The sequence below is a fragment of the Benincasa hispida genome, chromosome 2 (genome assembly GCF_027475165.1).
Source record: "Benincasa hispida cultivar pf3 chromosome 2, pf3_genome.v1.1, whole genome shotgun sequence".
NCBI lineage: Eukaryota > Viridiplantae > Streptophyta > Magnoliopsida > Cucurbitales > Cucurbitaceae > Benincasa > Benincasa hispida.
This window is the reverse complement of record NC_143479.1, coordinates 35381789-35387929: the sequence shown is the minus strand read 5'-3', so window position 1 is coordinate 35387929 and position 6141 is coordinate 35381789. Positions and strand designations below refer to the sequence as shown.

General features: G+C 34.5%; 1 pseudogene; it reads left to right on the top strand.

The window, feature by feature from the left end:
• Window positions 1-4926: 4926 nt before the first annotated feature.
• Window positions 4927-5606, top strand: LOC150037859 (uncharacterized; annotated as a pseudogene).
• The last annotated feature ends 535 nt before the right edge of the window (window positions 5607-6141 follow it).

Here is a 6141-nt window from a genome sequence, read left to right as displayed (position 1 = left end):
AATTGGTGTAGCTTCGCTTCCTCTCCAAAAATGTGAGTGTGGTTCCACCTCATATGCTAGATCAAGTTTGGTTTGCCTAGCTCTACCTCATATGCGAGGAAAACTCTGGTCCGTCTGGCTCCGCCTTGTACGCGAGATCGACTCTAGCCAACCTGACTCCATTCAAAATCTTGATGGCACATTCTTCTCATCTTCAAGGTTTGATGGCATATCCGCCTCATCTTCAAATACTCAATGGCATTTTCCCTTATCTTCAAATTTTGATCAAGGAATAACATAACAAGGCAAACCTATCGAGGATCCTCCCTAGGGTGATCAAATGGGAGAGTTGTATGCCTTTGCGGGGCCCCTTCCTATGACGATCAGGATACACGAGCGGTGCTACAAGGTAGACCTTTCTGAGATCCTCCTTAGGGTGATCGAATGGGAGTTATAAGCCTTTGCGGGGCCCCTCTCATGACGATCAGGATACACGAGCAGTGCTACAAAGTAGACCTTTTTGGGATCCACCTAGGGTGATCGAATGAGAGAGTTGTAAGCCTTTGCGGAGCCCCTCCCATGATGATCAAGATACACGAGCGGTGCTACAAGATAGACCTTTTCGAGATCCTCCCTAGGGTGATCGAGTGGGAGAGTTGTAAGCCTTTGCAGGGCCCTTCCCATGACGATCAGGATACACGAATGGCGCTACAAGGTAGACTTTTCCGAGATCCTCCCTAGAGTGATCGAATGGGAGAGTTGTATGCCTTTGCAGGGTCCCTCCCATGACGATCAGAATACACGAACGCACCAAAGACGGGTCGATGAGATTAAAAAAAACTTGTTTTGTTGTACTCCTTTAGTTACACCGTAACTCCTACAAAAAAAAAAGTAGGGAGGCAAGTTAGTAAAAAAAATAATAAAAAAAAAAGAGCAAAAAAAAATAATAAATAAAATTTAAGAAACAAAAAAAAAAGGAAAAAAATATATATGAAAATAAAAAACGGAAGGGAAGCCCTAATTCCCCATCTTTCCTTCTTTCTCCCTTCTCCTCACTTACAGCTTCCTACTACAATTCAAGGCTGATTTGCAATCCAAGTCCGATTGATAAAGGATGTAAAGAAAGTATGATCAAAAGAGAATCACAATTCAAACTGCAAAGGACATAAAAACGAAGGAGATCACACTACAAGATGAAGAAAAGCATGCGTCTTGCCAGTATATATAGCTAAGTTCGATGGGATTTTTTCTACTAATCAGTTGAAATCTGATAAAATCACGGGTTACTCGAACTGAATACTGTTTATTTTTTTGTGGAACTCCGATTCTTGCTGAAATTAGTCAAGAGCCAACAAAAAAGATCATGCTCGATTGGAGGCTGTCGGAATTAGGGGTCACGGTGGAGTTTTGAATCCCCAAATTCAACAACGAGGAGTTTTGAGCTTAAGACTTGAGAGAATCTGGCATAAGCCAACAGTATGGAGAAGGAAATCTCGCTAAGACTGGTATCGCTAGCCACAAAGCAGATGGCTGCCTGAGATTAAAAAAAAAGAAAAAAATTATTAATAAAAATAATAATAATAATAATAATAAAAAGGCAGAATCTCGCTTGAAATCCTTTCGCTGGTGTCGCTTTCTCCCACAATCTCGCTCGAAATGCTCTCGCTGGTCTCGCTCTCTCCCACTTTCTCGCTCACAATCTTGCTCTCTCCCACAATCTTGCTCTCTCCACTCTCGCTCTCTTCCACTTTCTCGCTCTCTCCAAAATCTCGCTCTCGCTGGTGTCACTCTCTCCCACAATCTCGCTCGAAATGCTCTCGCTAATCTTGCTCTCTCCCACGATCTCGCTAGTAATGGCTTGGTATCACTAGTAATGGCCTGATCTCGCTAGTAAGGCTGTCTTCAAATACGTTGGCTCTCCAAAATCTCTTCCATTTAAGTTCAAATTCATATTCCATTCAAATTGGAATTAAAATCAACTGTTATTCCAAATCTCCGTCTAAAGCTTCTAATCCAAATTTTTATTCTAAATTCAAGCCAGCCAAATCGGATGAGATAATTGTCAAATCCGTCCCAAATTAAAATTTGGCCATATCCCATATTTTATAAATATTCGAATGGTTAACCTTAATATTGAGTTATGAATAAAATGTCGAGTCAAAATTTGGCTATAGTCCAAATTTTATCTCAAATTTAAATCAATCTTAGTTTCTATACTCAGTTCCAAGTAAAATTGAGCATATCCCAAATTTTTATATAAAACCAAAATTGATCAAGATTCAATTTCACCCCAAATTCTATTCCGAATTCGAATTAAGTTAAATTAAATTTGCAATTAAAGTGGAACATAAATCCTACTTTAGTTCAAATTGAAGTTTACTTGGCGAAAGTGTGTCAAACGAACAAGATTTCAAATCAAAATTTTGAGCTAAATTCTCATATTTTGATCATAATGATGCACCAAATTAAAAGAGTAAAAAATCATACTTTGATCTCAAATTACATTTTTTCGAGATTCATCCACCCATATACGTGCATAAATCTCGAAAAGGGGCATTTGTTGAATGAGAAATTTTGGACCAATCACAAGTCACCACGTCGTTTGTTAAATTAACGACGAATTTCTAAATCATTGAATTTGGGTCCAATTAGAAGTTGACATATGTCCCGAATTGAATTAAAGACAAGTTTCGATGACGTCACACGGATGAATCAGATGAGATCAAATTCAATTTGATATTATTATTTAGGCTTAAAGTCCAAACTACAAAAAAAAGTTGAATTGGACCCGAATTCCAGATCAAGCCCAAAACCAACTAATTGGGCCCAAGGGTCAGGCCCATGGACCAACCAAGCCCACGAAGCCTACCTAAGAACTCTATAAATAGAGAAGTTCTCTTCATTTGTGGAGGGTGGCAACATTTTCTTCACTCAGAAAATACAGAGAGAGTTCACTAACAAGTAGAGGACTCCTCAGACTCCTGAAGCTGCACTCCTATAAGACAGAAGACTTTTGAAGACACAAATACTCTTCCAAGACTTCTACTTCAAGCTTCCAAGACTCCTGAAGCTGCACCCCTATAAGGCTGAAGATCTTTGAAGACACAAATACTCTTCCAAAACTTATACTTCAAGCTTTCAAGACTCCTGAAGCTGCATTCCTACAAGGCAGAAGACCTTTGAAGACACAAATACTCTTCCAAGACTTCTACTTCAAGCTTCCAAGACTCCTGAAGCTGCACTCCTATAAGACAGAAGACCTTTGAAGACACAAATACTCTTCCAAAATTTCTATTTTAAGCTTCCAAGACTCCTGAAGCTGCACTCCTATAAGGCAGAAGATCTTTGAAGACACAAATACTCTTTCAAGATTTCTACTTCAAGCTTCCAAGACTCCTGAAGCTGCACTCTTATAAGGTAGAAGACCTTTGAAGACACAAATACTCTTCCAAGACTTCTACTTCAAGCTTCAAAAACTTCTGAAGCTGCACTCCTATAAGGCAGAAGACCTTTGAAGACACAAATACTCTTCCAAGACTTCTACTTCAAGCTTCTAAGACTCCTGAAGCTGCACTCCTATAAGGCAGAAGACCTTTGAAGACATAAATACTCTTCCAAGACTTCTACTTCAAGCTTCCAAGACTCCTGAAGTTGCACCCCTATAAGGCAGAAGACCTTTGAAGACACAAATACTCTTCCAAGACTTCTACTCCAAGCTTCCAAGATTTCTACTTCAAGGACGTTCGGTGCTTTCCTTCTCAAAGTCAAGCATATTTACCCAACTGAGAGAATCAGAGGATCAAATATTAGAGATCGAACCACATCGCATCAAATCAACTCCAACATCAACACCAACTCAAGTTCAACTCCACGAAACACGTTTCTCCAGAAACCTCGTGCGAACAAATTTGAAATTAGTTAAAATTTTACAATATATAAATTTTGTTCACACATTCATCTAGCTTAATTTTAATATTTTACAACAAGACATGTACATAATATTATAATTGAGTTGGATTTAAGTCACATCATTTAAGATAAATGACTTGAGTGAGAAACAATTGTATTAGTCATAAATAATATTTCAAATCAAGTGGAAATGTTTTATAATTATTTTTTATATTTTAATGCATGTTATATATTTTTTACATAATTAAATTATATTTAAACTACAAAATAAATGAAAAGGTAAGAGAAAAAAATATACAAGAAATGAAAAACAGGAAATAGTTGTCGCTATGTATTCAATATGACGCGGAGCGGTCGATGGTCTCTTAAAAGGTTATTTTTAAAAGAAAAATAAAAATGAGTCGTCATCATTCTTTTTTATGGTGTAATTGGACACCGAAATAAAGTGAACAAATTGTTCAATAAAAATCAATAAATTTTTTCTTCAAAAAATTAGAATGTGGTTCGAAAGTCATTTGTGTATGGTGAAGGTGTTAACACCCCACAACACTCGATTAAAAAAGATGGTGACCAAATTATTGAACTTTGTCAACTTATTTTACCCCACATTACTCCAATATTTGAAGTAATAATCTCATAAAATAAGTGGATAAATAATCCACAAATTTGACTATATTAGATTGAGAAAAAATCACCTCAAGAATGTGAGAAATTATTATAATTTCTCAAAATCCATCATAGGAATAACCTTAACATAAAGGAATTTAAAAAAAAAATTAACTAAATTCATTTTTTTCTTGGGATCAAATCTCGAACTCCAAAAAATATGATCCTTCACCTGAAGAATCTAGAAAAATGGACTCCTAGATATTTATGGATTCCATTGTAGGATTATTTTTATGAAAATAGTATGAAAAACAAAGTTATTAGAAAAAAATTATTGGAAAACCTTTTGAATAATATATTCATTTTTTAATATATTCCCTAAAACGAACAAATACAATTTCGGGTAGAAAAACTAACACAACATGGAAAATAATGTGTGTTTGTTCATTTGATATGTTATTCACATATGTCATGTCTAGTTGGAAAGGATCGACCAATGATTCTTGCATACTCCTTCAATGTATAAAAAATTCTAAGAATAAATTTTCTATGTTTAAAAGAGGTATATAATTATGTATTTTAATATTTTAATTCAATATTTTACTCATTAATAAGTTCTTATCTGTTTTATATTTGCAGATTAATACTATCTTAACGATTCATGATATTCAAATATGCCTGGATTTTTAGCACCATTCTACAGCCGAAATACCATTCACGAGATTTTAGAGAAAAGAAACAACATCCTTGAGGCAGATAAGAAGTTTTTAACTATCAATATTCTTTACCATGAAATGTAATCGAACTTTGTTTTTGCGTGTGAAGGCTTGATTCCCTATTCTCAAACAAATACCTCCTTACCCAGTCAACACACAAAATATATACCATCCGCATGTTGCACGATTCACAATTTTATTAGATCGAATGATCGTCCAAATGATCTATTTAATGACTTTAATGTTGAATCGATGATCGTTGAAGATACAGAAAGTTTGAAAGACAATTTGCAGAATGGTATAGTTGAGTTAGATGTTAGTCAAAATCATTTGAGACAAGTGGCTCGAGTTAGAGATAACATTGTCGATCAAATTTGGACAACATATGAAGGATAGATACAATTTTGTTATTATATTTAGTTGTCATCGAGACTTGTATTAAATAATATAAACTTTTGATTATATCTTTTTTTATATTTAATGTTTGATATATCTTATATATATATATATATTGTTACAAAAAAAAAAAAAAATAAACAAGAAACAAGAAATGGTTATCAAACAAGTTTCTCTTTCTTTTTTTTTTTCTTTTTTTTTTTTTGTAAAAAACAGGAAACGGGAATAGTTATCAAACACACTTCTATTTCTTTTTCTCAAAAAAGAAGAAACAAGAAACATAGAACAAGAAACGAAAATATTATCAAATGGACCCTAAGGTACTCTGTGTAATATGTTTTTGGTATTATAGTAATAGATAAAGGGTCTGTCTATTTCATCAAATTAAAACATAGGGTATTTTAAACTCATTTAAGAAAGTGAGTTTTTAAACTATATCATTGTTTTTTATAGTTAGTTTCATGAAACTACAAAATGATGATGATGATGATAAAAAAAAAAAAAAAAAGACATAAACCGTGACTTTGAGATTCTT